The following is a 25203-nucleotide window of genomic DNA, read 5'->3' as shown; positions in this document are numbered from 1 at the left end:
TTAAGGGCTTGGGCGTGCGGGTGGGTTGCACTATATTTGCGTTTCCGCTCCAGCGTCTGGGGTATGGAGAGCTGAACGCTGGTGGATGCTGTGGAGGATCGTGGAGGTGACGATGGGGTTTTTGTGGCAGGGTCCTGGGCAGGGGGCTGACTATCAGCTGACACAGGGGAAGGAGCAGTGGTGTGCACGGCCGGAGGTGAACGCGCTTGTTGCCACTGAGTGGGGTGTTTAGCATTCATATGCCTGCGCATACTGGTGGTAGTTAAGCTAGTAGTGGTGGAACCCCTGCTGATCCTGGTTTGGCAAATGTGGCACACCACAGTCCGTCGGTCATCCGGTGTTTCCTTAAAGAACCTCCAGACTTCTGAAAATCTAGCCCTCGCCGCAGGAGCCCTCGCCACGGGAGCTTCACTAGTTGACACATTTGGCGCTGATGCACCAGCTCTGGCCCTGCCTCTCCGTCTGGCCCCACCACTGCCTCTTCCAACCTGTTCTGGTCGAGGACTCTCCTCCGTCTCAGAAGCACTGTGTTCACCCGGCCTCTCAACCCAGCTTGGGTCTGTCACCTCATCATCCTCCGATCCCTCAGTCTGCTCCCCCCTCGGACTTCCTGCCCTGACAACAACTTCCCCACTGTCTGACAACCGTGTCTCCTCATCGTCGGACACCTCTTTACACACTTCTTCCACTACGTCAACAAGGTCATCATCACCCACAGACTGCGACTGGTGGAAAACCTGGGCATCAGAAAATTGCTCATCAGCAACCGGACAAGTGGTTTGTGACTGTGGGAAGGGTCCAGAAAACAGTTCCTCAGAGTATGCCGGTTCAAATGGCAAATTTTGCTGGGAGGGGGCAGACTGGGGGGGAGGAGGCTGAGGTGCAGGAGCTTGAGGAGTGCGATTTCGGTGACATGGGTGGACTGCGTGGAAGACTGACTGGTGGACAAATTGCTCGAAGCATTGTCGGCAATCCACGACATCACCTGTTCGCACTGTTCTGGCCTCAACAGTGCTCTACCACGAGTCCCAGTAACTTCAGACATGAACCTAGGGAGTGTAGCTCTGCGGCGTTCCCCTGCTCCCTCATAAGCAGGTGGTGTCTCACCCCGCCCAGGACCACGGCCTCTGACCCCTGCAGTAGTTGGACGCCCACGTCCCCGCCCTCGTCCTCTACCCCTAGCCCTCGGGTTAAACATTTTGAAAATGAGAGTTATAACTTGTATTTTTTTTTTAACTTTTTTTTTTTTTTTTTTTTTTGTGTTTTTTAGTTTTTAAAACCAAACGATGCTATCCTATTGCTATGGCTATTTTCTAGCCAAGTATTACAGCACACTACTATGCCAGATGAGATGACGCTGAGTTATGAAAAAAATAAACGTAAAATAAAAAAGGAAATGGCAGACTGTGCCTAGTTGAAATACAACCCCGGGCCCTAATAAATTTTCCCACTTCGGTCTTTGCGATGGATATGTGCGTCACTAAAACACAGTGGTCGCAAGTCTGACTCCAAATTGCTCCCAATTTGATAGTAGATGCACTGCAGCAAGTACAGCCACCAGCAGATCAACCAGAAATCAAATATATATAACGCTACTGTAGGCGTAATTAAGACGTTTGTATTCTCCTATGGCTATTTTCTAGCCAAGTATTACAGCACACTACTATGCCAGATGAGATGACGCTGAGTTATGAAAAAAATAAACGTAAAATAAAAAAGGAAATGGCAGACTGTGCCTAGTTGAAATACAACCCCGGGCCCTAATAAATTTTCCCACTTCGGTCTTTGCGATGGATATGTGCGTCACTAAAACACAGTGGTCGCAAGTCTGACTCCAAATTGCTCCCAATTTGATAGTAGATGCACTGCAGCAAGTACAGCCACCAGCAGATCAACCAGAAATCAAATATATATAACGCTACTGTAGGCGTAATTAAGACGTTTGTATTCTCCTATGGCTATTTTCTAGCCAAGTATTACAGCACACTACTATGCCAGATGAGATGACGCTGAGTTATGAAAAAAATAAACGTAAAATAAAAAAGGAAATGGCAGACTGTGCCTAGTTGAAATACAACCCCGGGCCCTAATAAATTTTCCCACTTCGGTCTTTGCGATGGATATGTGCGTCACTAAAACACAGTGGTCGCAAGTCTGACTCCAAATTGCTCCCAATTTGATAGTAGATGCACTGCAGCAAGTACAGCCACCAGCAGATCAACCAGAAATCAAATATATATAACGCTACTGTAGGCGTAATTAAGACGTTTGTATTCTCCTATGGCTATTTTCTAGCCAAGTATTACAGCACACTACTATGCCAGATGAGATGACGCTGAGTTATGAAAAAAATAAACGTAAAATAAAAAAGGAAATGGCAGACTGTGCCTAGTTGAAATACAACCCCGGGCCCTAATAAATTTTCCCACTTCGGTCTTTGCGATGGATATGTGCGTCACTAAAACACAGTGGTCGCAAGTCTGACTCCAAATTGCTCCCAATTTGATAGTAGATGCACTGCAGCAAGTACAGCCACCAGCAGATCAACCAGAAATCAAATATATATAACGCTACTGCAGGCGTAATTAAGACGTTTGTATTCTCCTATGGCTATTTTCTAGCCAAGTATTACAGCACACTACTATGCCAGATGAGATGACGCTGAGTTATGAAAAAAATAAACGTAAAATAAAAAGAAACTGGCAGACTGTGCCTAATTCTACTCAAACCCCTAATAAATTTTCCCACTTTGGTGTTTGAGGTGGATATGTGTGTCACTAAGAGCTAAACACAACGGTAGCAAGTCCCCCTGCTAATTCCTCACAATATGGTACTAGCTGCAAATAAAAAAAAAAAAAATTATAACGTTATTGTAGCCCTAAGAAGGGCTGTTGGGTTCTTTAAGAATCACTCCTGCCTAACAGTAAGCTAATCGAACACCCTAACGCTTTCCCTGAGCAGCAGCAGCTCTCTCCCTAGCGGCATCCAGACAGAGAATGATCCGAGCAGCGCGGGCAGCGGCTAGTCTATCCCAGGGTCACCTGATCTGGCCAGCCAACCACTGCTATCTACGTGTAAGGGTACCACGTCATGCTGGGTGGAGTGCAGAGTCTCCTGGCTTGTGATTGGCTCTGTTTCTGGCCGCCAAAAAGCAAAACGGCGGGAGCTGCCATTTTCTCGAGCGGGCGAAATACTCGACCGAGCAACGAGCAGTTACGAGTACGCTAATGCTCGATCGAGCATCAAGCTCGGACGAGTATGTTCGCTCATCTCTAGTTGAGAGTCTGAATATAAGAGGTGCTAAAAGTTACCAACATGATCCAAGTTGAATGGGTATAAAAGGAGGAATTTTGAGCATAAGTTCATCACTTTCCTTTTCCACCAGTCTGGTGGAGGCCTATGAATGCAAACAGGAATTTGTAATGAAATGCAACAATAAAATATATGCACTATGTTAAATATAATCATAGGGAAGCAGCTTCTCAACAATCAAGACAGTCATTCTTGTCAAACACGTTTTAAAAGCTATTTTACCATCCTGCTACAGCATTTTAAATGACATTATCAGGCTTTATTAAAGACACTTACAATTCAAGACCTGACAGCAGAGATAATGAATTATAGGTATTAGAAGATGGCATGAACATACTTTCCTATTGAAAAATCAAGACAAACAGTTCACATAGTAACGTTGCAAGGTTTTAAGAGACAAATGTTCCCATTCTTTATTCAGAAACATGCACAATACATTGAAGGCTTTCAAGGTAAAATATTGTCCTTCTTGTAAAGAAATGAAACCAAATCTATCAGACTTTTCAAATGAGACAATGTGAAAATATACATTTATATATACTCACTCCAGTTTCCAAAATCCAATGGGTATGTCTGGTTCAACATTTCTTTCTTTTTTTTTTAAAGTGGAAACCTCAATAGGTCATTTCCAATTGTGTTGGACACATTGGGAGATATTTATTGTGCGCCGGTGTAAGATAGTCCCGCTGCTGCATTTTCGCAGCACAATACATCAAGAGGCTTCTCTCTCCTCCTGGCACCTGTTGCTGTCTTCATATTCGAGCAGCCGGGGACCTAATGAAGGTTCCTGGTCTGCCTTCGGCACATGCTGTCTGGGGCTGGACCCAGTAGCTGCCTGTCATACATGGTTATTGCAGTACATTAGTATCATTTAGGTATCACCCAAAATTCCCTATCTATAAAAATGTAGAATCGGTGAACCCGGAAAAATGTGCTCAAATGCCCGAATCACCACTTTTTTCCCTTTTGCAACAAATTAAAAATGTAATAAAAACTGATCTAAAGATCACAGTCCTGAAAATAGTAGCAATAAAAACGTCAGCTTATCCCAGAAAAAATGACACCTTAGCCAACTCTGTACTTCGAAGTATGAAAAAGTTATTGGAGTCAGAATACAGTAATAATTTTTTGGGGGTACGAAAAGGTTTTATTTTTTGTAAAATCTATTAAAACCATAATAAAACATATATAAATTTGGTATCCCTGTGATCATTCCAAACCAAAGAACATATTAGCGATGCCATTTGGAGTGTTAAGTGAAAGATGTAAAAACAGAGCCCACAAAAAAATGGCGCAAATGCGGATTCTTGTCAATTTTAATGCATTTTGAATTGTATTTCCACTTCCTAGTACACGGCATGGAATATAAAATAATGTCACTTTCTGTTACACACAAAACAAGCCCTCATACAGATCTGTTCACTGACAAATAAAAAAGTTATCGATTTTTGAAAGTAGGAAGCGATAAACAGAAAGTAAAATGGAAAAAGCCTATCAATGGCTTCAATTCTTCAATGCAAGCTTACCAAAAGTTTACAAATTCTCTGGGATAAGGGTTTGTGGTCCCCGAGGCCACGTTTGGAAACGCAATCCAAAGGCTCCACTCATCACATATTTTGGTAACAGTGGGGTTTATTTACTAAGGGTCGCTGATTTCACATTCGTCAGTCTGTTCGCCTGGTTTCCTCCAAAGTAGGCCTATTTAGATTGTGAGCCTCATGGGGACAGGGACTGATGTGTGAAACGCTGTGTAATGTGTGTGCTATTTAAATAAAGGAATTTTTATTATTATTAGTCATTGTTATCTATGTGTTTGGTATATTCATTGCAGGTATATATTTATATTTGTGCCATATATTTATACGTGTAGTATTTTCATTGGAGGGACACATTTTTCCTTTTGTGGTATACAGGCGGTCCCCTACCTATGTACACTCGACTAACACACGACCCTTAGTTACAAACGGACCACTGGATATTGGTTTATTTATTGTACTTTAGTCCTAGGCTACAATGATCAGCTATAACAGTTATCAAAGGCGTCTGTAATGAAGCTTTATTGTTAATCTTGATTCTTATGACAACCCAACATTTTTAAAATCCATTTGTCACAGAGACCAAAAAAGTTCTGGCTGGGGTTACAATGATAAAAAATACAGTTCCGACTTACATACAAATTCAATTTAAGAACAAACCTACAGACCCTATCTTGTATGTAACCTGGGGACTGCCTGTATTTGCCAATGGTAGGCCTAATTGTAAATGATCCTAAAGCAGTTGGCCTCTATGATTTCTTTCGTATGATTTTTCTCTTCAGGATCAGTCCTGAGTCTGACGCGTTTTTGCTAGAATCTTTAGGGGAGCATAATTTTGATTGTCTCGGCCTTGCTGCACTTGCATCCCTCATAGGCAATTGTCAATTATCTTTTTCCTGAAGCCCCAGGGTGGAATAATGTTGCTTTCTAAGTTATTTTATAACTTTTTTCAAACTGTCTATAAACAAGTTTATTTTGGCCTGCTGTAAATCTGTCAATTAAATGCTATGGACATTTTATCACATTTGCCAAGAGCTTTCCCAGTGAACATATGAAATCTTGAGAAAAAAGGTTCATGAAATGTTACAGATCTGACTTTTTCATGCATAATTTCCCTACTTTGCAGAATAGCGGCTTAGTCTATTTGTGGATTATACAATAAACATGTTGTTACTTATTACTTTTAAATGCATGTACTTATATTGTGTACTCCCACCAGATAATATATTGTAATATGTCTGTAAATAAGCTTCTAGCCCAAATTAAATCGACTGCTTTTATGTGTTAGTAACATTAATGGAAAAGTAATCAAACGTAAAATAAAAACTTATTTCAAGGAAATGTGTAAATAACAGACTGAACAGCTTCATGTTTAAATAATTGTAGTTTATGCATTAATCATGGAGGAGGAAATTGAGAAATACGTCTAGCATCAGTCTTGAATGAAAAAGGTTGAGATATAGTCCATTAAGGATCCCCATAGATAACATGGTTCAATAGAGCTGTTACTCCTATTGATCACAAAAGGATTTATGGGTAGAAATGTCCATGCATCTGAGGATGTATGTGAAATGCCCTGAGCAAAATTGTGATCAGATGTTCTACTCACCAGCAATGTGAGCTAAATAGTGAAAAAAGCAACTATCTTTAAAGACATTTTGTAATATTGATTTTTATTTACTATAAACATATTTTATTGAAAGTTAATACTAAACTTTTATTTTTGTCCTTACCTTCAGTTACGAACATTTTTGGCATTTGGATAGTCATGTAATGTGCCTCCTTCTTTTCTTTCATTTCTCCTTGTTATTTACCCAAAACAGTGTTGTAGTAAGCCCCTTGAAAATACTACCATCTACACTGACACTTTTATGAGCAGGGTAGTACTGGCCTTACCTGTCATTGTGTTTTAACCTATAATTACAAGTGTTAAATCACATACTTTACATATACACATAATAGGTAATAATGTCTACACCAGTACAGGATATAATTTATGACTGGGAATAAATTAAGCAAAAAAAAAAGTGTAAATACTCTATAGTTATCAAGAACTAGTTTCCATATGAATGGTCATCCAGTTGTTGTAAAGGTGTCAATCATCAGCTAGGAGCAAATGTTATGTTTTATGTGGCAAGTACAGGCAGTCACTGACTTAAGGACATCCTACTTACAGATGACCCCTAGTTACAGACAGAACTCTCTGCCCCCTGTGACCTCTGGTGAAGCTCTATGGATGCTTTACTTTAGTACCAAGCTGCAATGATCAGTTGTAAGGTGTCTGAAATTAAGTTTTATTGATAATTCATGTTCCCATGACAGCCCAAAATTTGAAAACCAAAATGTCACTGGGACAAAAATACATTTTGTCTGGAGCTATAATTATACCTGTTCCAACTTACATACAAACTCAACTAAAGTAAAAATTACCTGTGCAATCATTGATTTTTGTCAACTCATTCAATGTAAAGCAGAAAGCTAGCTTTCTGCTTATAAAATATTTGGGAATTAAATCTAAATATTGTAATAAGACTTGTCATGTGTACTGTAGCTACAACCAAAAAGAGGGACTGATTATGAACATACTTGTACTTTCCATTTCCAATTCTTCACTTGCTTCTCAAACCTTGCCAAGTCCAACAAGATGCCTATATATGAGCTTGACTACAACTAAAATAATACTTTTACTTTGAATTCTCGATTTATGTATATAAACGACATCGCCCTTAGGTGGAACCCAAAATGAAACTTATTTGTTAATAAAGTGTGTTCACACTTGGAGAGTCTTTTCAATTTAGCTCACAATAGATTACAGTCCTCTGCACATGGTGATGGTTATAGTCTAAACCTAGACCTTATACATTACACAAGTAAGACATTACTTAGAGTGGAAATCCATGTGATGTTACATAGCACTGTTTTTATATTTTTGCTTCCTAAATAATATTGCAGAACTTGTTTTGTTCACAGTAAGATTACATCTGTCATCTAAAATTGTATTTCTTGGCTGCAGGCATAAATGAGTGCTGAGTCTGACATGAAAATGATAAAACTTACTATAATTGTTTATTCTGAAGGCATAAAATGCAACAGACCAGTGAAATATTTGGATTAATCAAACTGGTCATGTGTAAATTTGTGTACATTGCATATAGTCCATAGCTGAATGCTGAAGTCTCACTAGAACCTTCCATATTATTTCCATTTTTGCATTTCTATCTACATTTTCTTAATTCATTATTTATGTGGTTTGTAAGATTCTTTAGGTTCATCGACTTGACATTTTAAATTACATTTCCAATTGGTGATTTCATGATCTTCATTAGCGATGCTTATAAAATACGCTTGAAATGACACAAAAGTGTTGTTGTCCTTTACTACAGTATTTAAAAATTAACTACCTTTCTCACTGCAGTTGATCAAATGATAGTGAGTTGACTTTACTATGTGTTCGATTTATTTCCGTCATAAAAATTCCAAATATGTGTTAAAAGATGTTTTGACCTAATCAGATTTCACCTGTTGCTGACATATTGATGTTTGTTATACAGCTCTTAATGGGATTTTCTGGGATTTTGATTTGTTTTACATGATAAAAAAATAATCTGTACATAAAACCCTCTATTGAAACCTTTCGTTTATATTGATGTTGCAACCATAATACCGTATCAAATTACTGTATACTGTAGCTTAACTCATAATAGCTATGTCAATTGGGGAATGCAGCCAAAATACTAAGGGTTTTTTTTGTACAGGCTGATTCTTTAGAACATATAGCATTGTAATCATTTGAAAAAGATTTGAAATAGAGGGCAAAAAGTTTGATGTACAGGCTTGAAGACAAAGGTTGAAGACAAAGCATGAATGAGCAGACCACATCTATCGTGTTATGTATCCCACTTTTAATGTTCCCAATCCAACTAGTATGTATTATAAAATTGCGTAATAATGAAGAAACTGTAAAATCTGCACCTGTTTGGTATTCAGCGCCATTCTCTGTCTATAACATACTTATTTTGTACTTTTGCATTCTGTCCTGCAACAGTCTGAATGCTGCCCTATTTTACACCTGGTTGTCTTGAATACCACCATACCCATTTGTCTCCTGTGATTTTGTTCTGGGCTGTGGACGGTTAAGCTAATTGGACAAATGTCCAATATGTTCTTTGTTCACATTCCTCCTATGCTGCTCTGTTTTATGTTTGGCTTAGATGTCAGAGGAGTTAGCCCAACCACACTTGCATTTGACTCTTTTCCTGTTCTAAGTATATTGTTTTCACTCATATTCGTACTACCTTCTGTATTTTATCCGGTTCTATTTTTGCTTAACATTACGGCTCACCTTCCCTTACTTTGTCAAGGTGTCTTCCTTTACTTTTTCAGCTTGGTTGTACATCCACTATCATCAGCATTACATAAACCATAATGTTAATGGCATTAAAAATATCTGTTTAAAAGTTTATATACCTTTAGTTATAATCCTTCTTAAATCTCAATAGCTTTATGTGGTTTGTGATAATTGCTAAAAAGCTACTTCATTTGCTCATGTGGCACAGATCCCCATTCCACTCCCTTATATATTTATAGTTAATTAGTCTTCGATTGTTTGTTCCACCCAAAATTTGCTCAATAATTTTAATGTTTAAAAACTTTGACATATTAAAAGAGCCTCTACTTTATTTAGGCGTATGGAGGGACTGATGGGTCAACTTGACCATGTTCAGATGTTTGTCATATTGGAACTATATAATCCATGACATTTCTGACTGAAAAATGTAAATTCTATTTCAATATTTGGAATCTCTTTGCCTTTATAATTTCAGAGTGCCATGGGAAGTGGGTCGTGGACTGTTTAGGCAAATCTGCTGTCCGTCAAAAGACAAACACAGAACTGTCGTGAGGGGTCGGCCTAATGATAATTTTTTCACATTGTACGCAACAACTACCCAAGGCCCAAGACAAATGTTTGTTAGCACCAGGGGAAAGAAAGAGAATTATCGTAAATGGGTTGAGGGCAGGGAGAGCATGTGAACAGGGGGCAAAAAAGACATGGTTTGGCATAAGCGGCACAGTTTAAAAATCCCTATGTTGAGAGGGTATTGGTGAGTAACAAGCAATTGGTTAAGAAGCCATAGGGAGATACAAGGGAAGAACCTGAATTGCAGAACAATTAATACCGTTGCAGAAAATAGCTTCCCAGCCATATAGGACTGATAGGGGTTGGCTGGGGAAAGAAAAGTAGGTGCATGTATCATCCATTTAATTAGCAAGAGCTGCAATCTTATGAGCAGAAAAACAAGCATGGACAGCTGGGATAACAGAGTCTTCATTGAAATATATTATGGAAGCCTGTTGTCTCATCATAGAAGTTTTTGGGCCTCCCTTCAGTGGTACATTTATGCAGTTTCATCAACCAAAAGGCCTAATGAGACATATCATTCTCATGGAATCACCATGAGATCCAATGATCAAGCTAAAGAAATGTATGCCAGACAGATAGAATGGAATAATCTGATAAGGAAATGTTGGCATAAGAGATATATTGGAGATCTTGTGTACCCGCAAAATCGTCAAAAGGAACCCAACATGGCTCCTGCTCCATTAGGGGCAGTTTAGCCCATTCAGAGTTATGGTAAATAGTGAGATAGACAGAGGAAACAATGTTCTGGAAGCTCAAATACTAGTTAAAGTGTCCCTTACCTTTAAGAAACTGCAATAATTAGTAAGCAATATGCATTTCTATTAACTTTGTCTCAAAGCTGCTGGGTTGATATTATTGTTAGAATTTCATTATTAAATGAAAAACTACACATGACTAAAAGGAATTGACTGAAAGTGGAAGGAGGACCCTGTGCTAAATATATATGGGAAGGTAGATGGAGACACTTAAGCCCCTTTCACACTTGCGTTTTCTGCGCGTGCTTTTGACGTGCAGAACTTGCATTGCACTCTGACCCATTGTAACCAATGGGTCTTTTCAGACTTGCATTTTTTTTCACGCACACACACGCGCGTTTTTTTAAACGTGCATTTAAATCTCGACATGCTCTACTTTTGCAAGTCACGGGCGTGAAAAACGCCTCATACAAGTTTATGGAGATGCATCAAAAACGCATTGCACTCTGAGACACTTGCAAGTGCAATGCAAGTGCAATGCGTTTTCCACGCAGCAATTGCCATAGAAAAGATAGAGCTCAGTCCTGAGTCCATTTCACGCGCATTTTCTGCCCTTGAAAAACGCATTGAAATTGCATTGAAATTGCATCAAAAACGGAGACACTGAACAAACTCTGACTGAAAACTGATTGAACTCTGATGCAAAATGTGCGTTTTTCACTGACCATACCCTGATCGCACCCTGATCAAACTCTGACGTGATCTGCAACGCAAGTGTGGAAGGGGCCTAAGTGTAGAAGCATAGCAGTGGTTTTTTGCAAGTTGTATGCAGCTCTAAACATATGGGTTTTCAGATAAAATTTGAAGGTTTTGAAGGTGAGGAGCACTCTAATGTGTGTTGGAGGGGGTTTCAGAATAGGGGGGGTACTCTGGGGAGAGGATTTGAGAAGAGTGGTTAGTAGGAGACCAAGTGGAAAGTCTGATGAGAATATATGATCAATGGATGGACAGGTTGTGATCATGGTTGGTATAGTAAAATTAATTTGTTGTGCATTGGGGAATTATCTATTATAGAAGAATTATCTATTGATTCTCCAATCCCTTGATAGAACTTCTTTCTAATTTAACACCTCAATGAAATTCAGAACGATGTCTACCAAGACTGCTTCTGAGTCACGATTTCAAAGTAAAAAACAGATTAGGAAGAAAGATGACTGGGTGATTAAAAGCAGGATATGTGGACAAGTAAGCACTTTGCTCTTAAAACATATATTACAAAGTTTCTTAAAACAAGTTTGAAGGATGACATCATTGACAATAGCACAATAGTTGACAAACATTTGTTTCTCCTCTGTGGTATCTGTCTTTCATATTTCCTCAGAGCAAAGCCCTCTGTCTGACAAAAAGAATGGATCAATGGAAACCAGTTGGGTTCAGCAGAGATTAGTAAACATTTCTGGCTCCTGCTGGCACTGTGTATTTTTCTGACAGGTGGCAGGTTGCTGGGTAACAACTTCTCACCTCTCTCTTGGCTTTTGGATAGCCTCAGAGACATTTGACTCATGCAGCATGAAAACAAATGGTCTCATGGAATTTAATTCTCAATATCTCTTTCTTTATCAGTTTTAATGGCAAAACAATGCCATGTCTTCTATAGCATGTCAGCTAAATAGTTTTTAAATGAAGGTTGTAAAACATAGATAATATAAACATGTAGATGTATAGTAATCTTTAAAGCCATTTATTTTCTCTTCAAGTAGTATATAATTATACTATAGTATATATTTGTAGTCAAAGTTTCATAGAATCATGGGAAGAAATGTATACATTTTTAGTATACAGGCAGTCCCCGGGTTATGTACAAGATAGGGTCCGGAGGTTTGTTCTTAAGTTGAATTTGTATGTAAGTCAAAACTGTATATTTTATAATTGTGGATCCAGACAAATAAAAATTTTGGCCCCAGTGACAATTGGAGTTTAAACATTTTTTGCTGTAATGGGACCAAGGATTATCAATAAAGCTTCATTACAGACACCTTCCAGCTGATCATTGCAGTCTGGGACTATAGTAAAGCATTCAGAAAGCTTCACCAGAGGTCATAGGGGTCTGTCTATAACTATGGGTTGTCTGTAAGTCGGGTGTCCTTAAGTAGGGGACCGCCTGTATAGGAATATATTCATGTTCATGCATGTAATGGCACTTCTGATATTCTGATCTGCTTGTGATGTTAAACTCCCCTGCATGTGCCAAAAATATATTGAGGCTCCAGCCTCTTTATTTATCTGAGGGGTGGCTGTGCTGTTGGACCATTCTGCACCAGTTGCTGATGCAGGCTGTAGGTAGTGCACAGGTGCGGGGCATGAATGCCCAGCTCTGGTTCACTCTGACCCTGGTCATTGTTTAAGATGAGTATTCTTCTCTACGCCAAACTGTTCCAGGCTATTTAGTAAATGTATAATTTAGTGAAAAATTTCTAAACCATAAATATACTCATTAATTTAGGGAATGATGTATAATTCAATATAGGTGTAAATAATAGGGGATATGTATCTTTATTTCTGCTAGTCAAATTGTCTATTTTTTTTCTATCTTTTGTCGTTTTTGAAACCTTTCACTGCGACTTTTACTGTAGTTTTTCAAGTACACCTTGGTCTTCACCTTGTGCAGTGTGCCATATGTAATATTAATTCCCAGATGTGCAACTTTTAACTTTTTTTGCTAATTTTTGCGACTTTTTAGGCGCAAATCTGCACCAGGTCCAGGGCTTTTTTTTCATGGACCCTATTTTAACATGTAAATTGGAATAATTTCACATGCTTTAAATGTTTAACATTTTGCACAGTAACCTCTTTTTTGAAAAATCTGAATTCTTGAATTTGCATTTTAAAAAAATGTATTGGTTACTTCTAAGGGTGCGGTCACAGGTTGTGTTTTGAAACACATAACAACCGTTGAGGAGGATTTGCCTAATTACATTACTGTTAACAATTGCGTTTACAAAATGCAATCTAAACACAACGTTAACACATGCATTAACATCGCATTTGCTATGCTTTTTGTAAATGCAATTGTTAACAGAAATGTAATTAGACAAATCAACTCTCCTCAGATGTTGTAATGTGTTTCAAAACCACGTGTGACCACAGCCTCATGTGTTGTCATCTCCCTGGGGTATGACTAGAGTGCTTAAAAATGCAGGACACAGCCTCAAATTCTAAATTAACAGTAGTGTCCACTCCAGCATTCCCCTTCCCTTTTCCCCATACGAGGGCTTATTATTTGCGAGGTAAGATACAATGTATAGATAATTCATTTTTGTGGTCTATAGCTTATTCATGAGATTTAATTAACTATTTCAAGGGGGATATAAACAAAATTATGCATTTTTATTTTTAATTTTTAGCATTTTTTTCCCGCTCACCATAACATAAAAATAATATTTTCAGTATTCTCTGGTTCACTGCAATTACAGTGATGCCTCATTTATATCTTTTTTTTCATCTTTGAGCTAAACCAATATTGGAGAAAATGAAATGCTTTTTTACGACAACTTTTCAGGGGCATAACGTCTGTTATTTTCTGTTGACAGGTCTAGTTTAGGGCTCATTTTTTGTGAAAAGAGTTGTTCTTTTTAGTAGTATCATATTAGGACACATAACTTTTTAGAACATTTTTTGTGAGGGTATTTGATTAAAAACTGTATATTACGGGAAGTTTTAATTTTTTTTCTTTATGTCGTTCACCGAGCAGGTTCATTATTGTTTTAGATTGATACGGATGCGGTGATACCAAATATGCACCCGATGTCCCGCAATCTTCTTCTGACATGCTGCCGTAGAAAGGAGTCGTGTCAGAAGAAGTACCCTTAATGACCGCCATAGAATCCCGATAGAGTGGTCATTAAGGGGTTAATGATATCTTTCTACTGTTTGTGAGTACAATATAATATATGCTCACATTTGTTTTCCAGTGAGTGTACATTACAAGGCATGTAACAGCTATTGCTAAATCTTCTTGGTTGATGAAACACAGATTATTGAAGCAGGGGCATAACTAGGAAAGATGGGGCTTATGAATGAGTATCCACTTTCCACGTAAAAAATATACATACGGTAGTTGTATACTCACACATGCGAGTTACAATCACACAATTATACATGCAAGCTTTCATGGATTTTTTTTTACACAGATAGTCAATGAAGCTATCATGCATCAAAACATCAAAAGTACAGCATATATACATACATACAGTATATACACACACCATATACTGCATACATACATCATAGATACAGCATATATACATCACATATATGTTATATACATATTATGCTGTACAATGTACATGTATACAAAACTAAAGGTGCACTTCCTCCACTTTTTAGTGTGTATGGTTGGATGACGAGGCCCCCTGATACTGCAGGCCAAAAAGCAGCTGCTATAGCTGCTACCACTGTAGTTACACTCCTGTATTGAAGTCATTTGCAATTAATTTAACAGATTTGTTTGTACTCTTTTTTAACCTTACTATAACACGTTGTTTCAAAACGACAGCATTCCACAGTGCATCAAAAAAATTCTACCACACTGTATTTTATCTGAAATATATCTTATATGGCGATGTGGTCCATTCTCTTGACACTAAGAGCTTAAGAATGGCACAAGTGCATTTAATTTCGCCTGGAAGCATGGCCGTTTTATTCAGTGCATGTCATACTTCAGTGCATTAAAAAGCAATGTAAGACATTTTTCACCAGGATTTCTGTTCATGCACATTTCCTGTCATTTCTCTAAAATCATAGAAGCAACAGCTGTAAGGAAGAGGCAGACTTCTAGACTTCATAAATCTGTCAGAGAAGTTTATCCACTCTGAGTTTGTCTGGTGATGAAAATGCTGGCTTTACACATAAATAAATCCCATGACGGTGTGGAATGGAGCGCAGGCAGCTCGCTGGTCTATTTGTTCACGTCTCTCTGAAATAAAATCTGCAGTGTCAGAGACAGAGGTTATCCTGTATATTCAGTTAACTTAATAACTGGGAATTGAGAATATAGAGCATCGACAGAATAAAACATGAGCTAGGTAAATTTGTCATTATGACAAATCTAAAGCAATTCGACAACTTAACTTAAAGGGAACCAGCCATCAGGACACACATTTTTAACTAATGAGAGGTTTCAGTAGCTTTTTTTAATACTATTTCCCAATCTGATTTATAACAAACATTAACGGTTCCACTCACTTTTAAAAGTTGCTAAAAATTTACCTGGCTCCCTGACAGAAAACTACATTGAGTCATAGGAAGCGTTGGAATCCCTCATGTCATCATCATCATTATTTCCTCTGTGCCCTGCTAGTGCTCTCCCTCCTCCTCCCTCCCCCCTTTCTTCTGCAGAAGTGAGAGATTTGGTTGGAGCATGGGGTCAGCTAACGGCTACATGAGGGAGGAAGTAAGAGGTAGGGAGGAAAGATGAAGATCTAGCAGAGCAGAGAGCAGATAATGATGATGATTGCAGCATTTTAACAAATGAACTCATGACTCAGGAACTCATGAAAATGCAATTTGCTGGCAGGGAGCCAGGTATACTTTTATACACTTTTAAAATTAAGAGAGGCCATTAATGTTAATTATAAAAGCGTATCGGAAATTAGTATTAAAAAGGCTATGGAAAAATGTGTTTTCCTTTTAAGTACTGGCTTACTTTATAGTGTTATTTAAAATGTATCTAATAAAATTTAGCAAATACCTAATTTTGAGGGGGTGGGTAGCATTTATGGTCGGTACACTGCCATTTTGACCGACCATTTCAGAGGCATAATTTTTGAAATTGTGTGAATCTAGTAATTTTGCTTAGTTAATATTTTAGCACATGATACCACAAAGACTGGAGATTGGGGCGCTCCCATTCATTTAAAAAGACCAGCAGTGTTGTTTCTTTAAACACTATCATTTAGAATTATTTATTTCCCTTGTAATCAAGAATTCAGTTGTTGTGTGGTTTCCAGTTGTCAGCCATAAACGTGTGTGCATTGAGAGCCACAAGCAAAATAATGAGGGGAGATTTATCTTTCCTCTTTTCCAGTTTTCCTGTTAGTCTAGTTTTTTTATTTGGTTGTTACTTAGTCTAATTTGTCTTATTTGTTTTTCCCTTGTGTTAAATTGGACCTGCTTTTCTAACATGTTTTGCTGGTGTGAACGATGCAGCTTTTTTGTTTAAAGAAAAAGTCTACATTTTTTTTGTGCAAAAAAAGGCACAAAATTGGTTGCTCTATTGTTTCTTTCAGCCAATTTTGCATGTAGAGACTAGGCAAACATTCACGGATTTTTTAAACGACTTTTTAAAAAAATCACACATAGTCAATGCAACTATCATGCATCAAAACATCTGGATAATAAACATATACAGTATATACACAATGAGTTGGAAGCTATTTCAGATTGATGCAGGCCACCATTTCTATAACAAATGCCAATGTCTTGTACTGCACTTTCCTTGATAAGTGTTAAAATTAATTAGAGGTTTGGGTATATTATAAATACAAGGGAATACACAAGTCATTATAAGCGAGAAATCTTCTGGACAGTGTAACAATACATTTAGGCTTTTTTTTTACAATGTTGAGAGCAGTAACACATTGAAGTCTATCACTCACATTAAGAGTTTAATTGCTACAAGAAACACAGATAATATCTCATATCATATGTATCCTTCTATGCCTCTGTAACTTTAGTATTGAAATAGTCACATTGATTCAATGGTACTATATGTGCAAACTTATCATAGGAGTCAACTAGCAGTTTTGACAGTGTTAGGTAGTAGTCCTGAAGATCTGTGTAACCATACCTTTGTGTTTGTTGTTAGTAACAGCAGGGCAGTAAAAAATGCATTTATATTTTAGGATTGTAGCTGGACTTGCTGCACAAAGAGCACTGCTTTATAAGCTTCTGCCATCTCCTCTGAGCATGCGAATGTAGCAAGCAACTGATTAGATATTACAGCATAGAGGTGTGGGGAGGGGAGCTATGGTTTAGTTTAAATACAGAGATCAAAGAACACAACCGATTTTTTTCAGCACAAGAAGTTCCAGCATTTACTTACAACCCAAAATATTCCATATTACAGTAATCTAAAACAGTGGATTTTATTATGTATTCTCTTCATGTAATGTAGCAGAATTTACTAATAATGAACTTCTAAAACCTGCAGTCCACCCAGCTTTCATTCATATTTGAAATATTAATGAAAGGGATTCACTGATCGATAAAGTGGGCTGTAGAGGCCCAAATTTTGTGGTACTTTCTGGGCATAACAGGAACACAGAACTAGCCAAAACCGAATTGTAAGGAAGGGTATGTTGGCAATCACCTGGTCTGTGTGTCCAAACTGTTTTTGTTTTATGGTTTGTAGGTCAATAAAGTATAGAGATCTACCAGGTCAAACACTAGTTCATATTATGCACAAGTTCATGCTATTGTTGGCCTTGATATATATTTGAAAAGGTTACACTGTAGGTCACACTGTATAGTCTTTTTGGGGGGGACACTAATATATAGAACATTGTAAAACGTGAAATACACTTGGAAAAGGAGTAGGACTCAGAGGTGCAAGCATCTAAATAATGTGTATGGCTGCATACAAGATGGACTCACAAGTCAGCATGCGGGAGATTGCACTGACACATGCGCTTGATAGGGAATATCCCCCTCTTTAAGGCTTATTTCTCTTGAAGAAATTTGTGCTGAATAAATATGTTTCATGAAGAATATAAATAATGGTCTTTATAAATGATCAGAATGAACTTTGATCAATTAAGACTCGTAATTGCAGAACTCATGATTATTATTGATAGTTAATGAGGATTACTAGGCCTTGTACTGTACCTGGCTCTTAATGATAATATAATCAATAAGGGATTTTTCACATATTAATATGACTCCATTATTATTACCTTGTAAACAAGTAAGCAATATGTCATTTTATGTCATTATGACTTGCGAATTATTAAGAAGAAACTGACTAATCACTATGAAATTATCTAATGTTTCTATGAACCTATCCAATGATTGATTGTTAGACCACTTAGCAAGTAACCACCCTTCTTTTTGGGCATATAAGATGATGTATGCTTAATAAAGTTTGTGTTTTATCCTATGAACAACCCTGTGTCTCTGGTTCATTACTACCGAGCTCGTAATGATCCTGAGTTTGGCTCCTCTGCAATATACAGTACTGACCAATCCTCCTTGAGGACAGACCTAACAGGCTGGAGACTCAAGGTGGTTGTCAACAGTCCGAAGTAAGTCACTGATGCCTGTGTGTGTCCATAGGTCTCAGTTTGAGTAAGTTATGCTTGTACTGGGAGACACTGGATTCTGTAGTAATGAAATGTATTAGGAATTCCTACCAATGGTGGATCCTCATACAGACGATATGGGCGACCACCTGGAGGCCCAATACCGCCTAAACCACTATAGTGAAATGTGTTTGGCCGCCAAACCTCCTGTATATGTCAGTGACGCTGATGATACAGCAGCGCCGCTGATGGTGCTTCTACGGTTCTGTGTGTGAGTATGTGAGGAAGCTTTGGACAGTCTGTGTGCAGGCAGGAAAGAGTTAATACTGCTGCAGCACAGACACTCCGAAGCGTCCTCCTTCATTGCTGTGGACATGTGAAATATAACCTGACCCTGAGCTATCATTGCTGCTGCTGGTCACCGGCTCTTCATTCTTCACAGAACTTTATAAGGTAATGCAGCACAGCGGGTCACAGTGGGAAGGGGACATGAACTAATGAGGTAATCTGGTAGTCGATATGGAGGGGGTGTGCTGTCTTATGGTGGATATAATAATAGTGGAGTTGTGTATGAGGGGACTGTATACAAGAAAACTGGGGGAGCAGTATATAATCATATGGAGGAAACAGTATATGGGGACTGTATATAAGAAAATAGGGGTAAATTGTATATTGCGGATAAATATAATGAAACTGGAGGGAAGGGTATATAAGGAAACAGGAGCTGTATCTAATGCATTTGGGGGAGCTGTAATAGCGGCTGTATATAATGAAAAGGATTTTTACATAAATAAATTAGAGGGTTGTATAAAAATATAAAGGGCTTTATATAAATTCTTTGGGTTTGGGTGCTACATTTATTAGTCAATGTGGCACTGTACAGTATATAAAATTATTAGTGGGTGTGGTAATTAAATAATAACAGTTTGGTGTATAATAACTAGAGGACACAAACATATGTGATTGGGAAGTAGCAAAGTGCGTGAAACTGTTGGCCCATTTCACACACGCGTTTTTCACACATGAGTTCTGCGCGTGCTTTTGACGTTCCAAACTCGCATTGAACTCTGTCCTTTTGTTTTCAATGTGGTTGTTCTTATTTGCATTTTTTCACATGAATACGTGCATTTTTCATAACTCATTCAAGTCTATGGGGACGCATCAAAAAATCATTGCAGTTGCGAGTTAAATTGATCGGTTGCTAGGTAATGTGAAAAAAAAATGCAGAAGGTGGGATGTGGGTACCAATTAAAGAATCATGTGATTTGAAACATGCGCATGAAAAAGGCACTGAAAACTCAGTAAAATCTACCAAAAACTGACACATTGCACTCGTGACGTGATCTGCAAAGCAAGTGTGAAAGATGCCTTAGCTGTAATTTCCTTTTTTTTTATTGGCAGGTTAACAACAAGGTGCAATAGTTGCCAAATAGTGATATTCAGTGTTACAATGAAATTAGTTGTATTAGATTAATATTGTAAAACAGAAGGTATTCATACAAAAAGCACACTAACTGCCCTTGTGTTCCCTGTAAACCGAGTAGCCCCTATAGCAGTCCAATGATGGTTTGTGAATCCCAAGATGTAAATTACTATGCTCATATTTTGTTGTAGTCTCTTAAGAGAAACCAGTGCTTACACTGTGACAGTCATTTGGGATCCAACTGTCGAGACTATTTTGATCATACCCAACCCGGGGTATTTTGATATACCAGCTTTCTCTAGTTAGTTGTACTTTCCAATGTTACGAAAATGAAATCACATGTTGTTACTTATACATATGTGTTTACTGGTGAGTTTTTCCCAATGTGCTTGCACAAGGTTTCAAAAAACAATGCAAATGCATTACATTAGAGGGTTATTATATGATCCTTTATTCAGGGGGAATATAATATATATTATAACACAATTGGAGGTCCGCAATGTGGATGTTTTACTTATGGGGGCAGTAAGAGTGGACAGTTGTGTTGTAAGGCATACATTTTGTTATTAAGGTGACATTATGTGCTAACGACTATGGCATTTTTAGTGGTGCAATGTGAAGATGTTAAGACATCTGGTGGAAAATTAAGCCGCAGGATTCAAAGCCAGGAGAAGTCATAGGGTCACATTTACTAAAGACAGTGCAGTCAGAACTATGTGCAGTTACCTGTGTAGTGTGCAGGGGGTGCCAGATTCAGGAATTGTGGTGCACATTTTTCATGAATCTGGCGCTCCCAGATGTGCGACACAATTCTGTCGGACTTTGCATGATAAATGTGACACAGTCCGCCAGCACCGGAAAGCCCCCTTCAGTGTAGAAATTTGTGTTGTATAAAGAATAGTGCAGCTGCGACACAAAAGGGTTGCGTGTGACACAGATGTGGTGCTTACATCCCAAGTACTACAGAAAACTGGCGCATGGCCCTTAGAAAAATTTGCCACATAATGAAGTTCTTCCGCACTGACTAACTGTATAGCATGTGAAGCATCAGTGACGTTTGCCTTCTGAATGTTGACTGGCAACAAGGTGTGGAGATGTTATCAATTGTTGGCAATGATTTTTCAGCAATGTTGTCCCTCTTTTTCTGCTGTAAAAGTTAGGCGGCACGGTATTATGGTTTTATGGTATTATGGTATGGTATTAGGTATCACAGTGGCATGGGACTAGATACCCCAGTGACATATATTTGTTGTCGGGACACCTATTCGAGGACTTCCTCCTTCTTTAGCAGCAAACTGGTTTTAATTTGTTTGCAGTTTTTATTCTTTTTTTAGGCAACATATAAAATCTAGATTCTAAATAGTGTGAGACACTGAAGGGGTTAACTGTGGATGGGCGGTATGTTTCCCCTAGGTTTTGCTATTATGCAAGGCCTTAGTGCTGAGGTTGGGTTGTCCAGCACCTTGGACACAGGTGGTGGGAACAGCCCAATCAGCCTGCATAATGCCGCTCAGCAGAGCTGAGAGTGTGTTCTCTCTAAGTGGAGAATGGAGAGCACGCAGCCTTGACCTCTGTGCCTGGAGCAGCCAAGTATTTTTATTAGTGGTGAGTCAGAGAACCATTGTTTAGTTAGCACCCTGACGGGTAGGATATTATTTTGTTTTGATGCCTGAATGTGAAGGCTGTTTTATTTTGTTCCTGCTGAAATAAACGCAGGCTAGACCTGTTTTGGACTGTACCTTGGTGTCACTGTCGTGAACTGCATCACAGCACCCCGCTACCACGGTCTCTACTGGGCCAAATCCCCACAATAGGCTAAAACAAAATATGGAGAGGACTTCTATGAGTTCAAGGATTATAAATATCATACAACCCCTGTTCTCATATTTTATTCCATCACTTTATAAATTTACAAGTTTCAATATGACAATGGAAACAGGCAGTCTATTTGAGATGAGATTTTGTTAAAAAGATTGTTTTTTCTATTTATACTTGAAACCCTATATTAAATTTTTTGAATTTAGTGCTCTTACAGTTTTTAGGATTGTATGCCAGGAAAAATGTTTCAAATAAATGAACTTGCTATATAATATTTTACTATATTTTTTTCATAAAATCTACATGCATGCTTTTCTGCTACATTGTGGGCTGAATTTTTAATGTGAGTTGAATTTAGTGTCTGTACCTGTGCAAAGTAATTATAGTCTGTGCCAGTAACACATTGTTTTGACATTAACTTTATGAATGTCTTCTCCTTAAATTGAATGCAATGCTCAAACAGGAAAAGCTCAGAGATTAATGAGCAAATCCAAATGCTCATATAGCAGAAAGATAATCCCAACCTTTCTTTCCATGTCTATAAAGGCTTAGAATAAATTACATCGACAAAACATTTATCATCAGTCTAATGTTTTATTAACAGCTGACAGCAAGGCATCACAATAAAATGACAGTTTGGCTCATAAATCAATAGCAATAAAGCTATAGGTTTAGGAAAAATGCTTAATGACTTGTCTTCTGAGATGTTGACATCTCCTTTATATAAATGAAAAGCACAACATGTATTTATTTGATTTTATTCATGAAATGATACAGCCCTGTTTATTTTGCACAAACAGTCTAATGCACTGCAGACTGGACTAGCTGTCATTTTCTGGAAATGTGCTGCCAATACTGAATTATAACTAATACAAAGCAGGAGGAGCCTCTTATGCAAATAAGCTCCTGGTGCGTAAGGAGTGTGACTGTGCTTGATGGTGCATCAGCTTTTTTATTTCGGTATCTTCTTCCCACGGGAAAAGAAAACCAATGTGTAAGGGTGTAATTATGGGTTATAAAGGGAAGAATGAAGAAAACGGTGTCCCAGTAAAAAGATGAATCACTAGGAAACAGGAAAGTTATGCCTGGAAAGCTTGTTATGGGCCCAACACAATGCAGATTCTACTTGTGGAATAATTTGGGAGCTGGCACACTCCCTTTGAAGGAGTTGTCCTGGATTTTTTTTATTCCGAAGAATATGTCATATTCTAAATATGGTAAATGGGAGCCCTACACTAAGTCCCCAAATTGATCAGCTGCTTGAATTTGTTGCATGGTCTGTAATGTAAAATAGAGGTGGAAGCAGACAAGTCAATTCCATGTGTAGTTGTTTTTTTCACTGGGAGACACCCCATTACAATAAGGAGAGGATCACTGAATAATGTAAGGGTGTATTCTCTCACAACACAAATTGTGTTGTGAGATAATAATAGTTGTCCTCCCAAAATCCTTAGTATTGCAAACTCCACAACAGAAAAACAATCCATAATTAAAGAATTTAAAGAAGTAGACATGCCAGGTTTGAAGTCAAATCCTTCTTCTCTATTCTTGTTATTTGACTATGTTTGATAAGGACAGGATCCTCCTTTATAGTTTTTAAGGGTGATAATACTTGTATCTTACCACTATATAGTCACTGGATGGTACAGTGGGTTTTTTGTATACCCCCCTCCCCCCACTTGGATTGCATTCCTAGGTCCATCCTTAATTTATCAGGTTGGTGGATAAACCCCCTCTTCCCTGCCTAGAGCTTATAGAACAACAATATCACCTCTATTGTTTCAATTAAGCTTCTTCCTGGCATTGTATTTATGTATTTGTATGGCGCTTGGCTCTGATACTGTATTTATATAATGAGCTTTGTTCTAGACTTCAGGAAATGTGGGGAGTCATGAATGCAAATGCAGAGGGAAAGGGCTAAAGAATCTTTGCTCTAGTCAAGCACCACATTTATAAACAGGTTTAGACACTATTCTGACTAATATAACAAAAGGGTAAATACCAAAGTTACAACAAAAGTGTCCCAAAATCTTCAGACAACACTAAGCCATAGCAAGTGCAAAGTACAACTAGAATTTCTTATAGTATGGCATACTTATCATGCAGCATCAGACCCTGGGATAAATCAGGTGTTGTATAAGGATGCTTATCTAAATACTGTATGTATCCATGTCTAACTGTAAACACTTCTGGTCTGTCTTTTATGCTTTGCAGTGACATTGGTGTGTTTTATACTTTAATTCAGAGTCTGGTATGTTTTTTAGTTACTTGAGAGGCTCGGAAGAAGGAAGATTTCCTCTGGTGGCCCAAATTTACTCAAGCTCCATAATACTAGACAATATAATAGAGGGTATACAATTCTATATTATATAATATCAAAGGCAGTTTTTATGTCTTTCAATTGTTTAACCAATATGTTCCCCACTTAAAAGAACATTTAATCAATGCTAATCCTTTTTTTGCACCTAATACTGTCTCCTTTCAAAGTTCGCCATTGTCTACTTTTCTGCAGTGTTCCCAGAGTTATCACCAGATGTGAAAATTGTGACTTTTTAAAAAAAGTTACAAATTTACGCACAAATCTATAGCTTCCCCTGGCCAGGCGTAGAAAATAGCTTGGAACTGTCTGCAACTTTTTGACACTTTTTTTTAAAAAGTCGCAATTTCACCAAACACCAAACGCCACATCAAAAAGGAGAAACCACTAAGATACAGTATATCTGACCACTAGAAAAAGTCCCAAATGGCAGTTTCAGAGATGGAAGGGTACATGTCTCAGCTCCCACAACACCATCCGGTAAGTGTTTGTTTTGGTCCTATACAAAAAGGGTAAAAAAAGGCATATACCATACATACTCGTGCATAAGCAGAGTTTTTCAGCTGTGCTGAAAAACCTCACCTTGGCTTATACACAAGTCAATAAAAAAAACAAACTTACATACTAACCCCGTGGTGCAGCTCCCGATCCTCAGCCCGGCGTGGGCGCGTCTCTGCCGGCTTTTACAGCAAAGAGAAGAAAGAAGAGGAGCCGCCAGGAGCCACACCAAGGATCAGGAGCCACACGGAGCATCGGGGCATCGGAGGGTGAGTATGTAAGTTTATTTTTTTTATGTGCTTGGCAAACTGCGGGCTGGCTGGGGCTGGCTGACTGTATACTACATGGGGCTTGGTGTATACTACTGGGGGCTGGCTGGCTGTATAC

Source organism: Engystomops pustulosus, chromosome 1 (genome assembly GCF_040894005.1).
Source record: "Engystomops pustulosus chromosome 1, aEngPut4.maternal, whole genome shotgun sequence".
Lineage (NCBI taxonomy): Eukaryota > Metazoa > Chordata > Amphibia > Anura > Leptodactylidae > Engystomops > Engystomops pustulosus.
The sequence above is the reverse complement of the archived record's forward strand: the minus strand, read 5'-3'. Positions refer to the sequence as shown.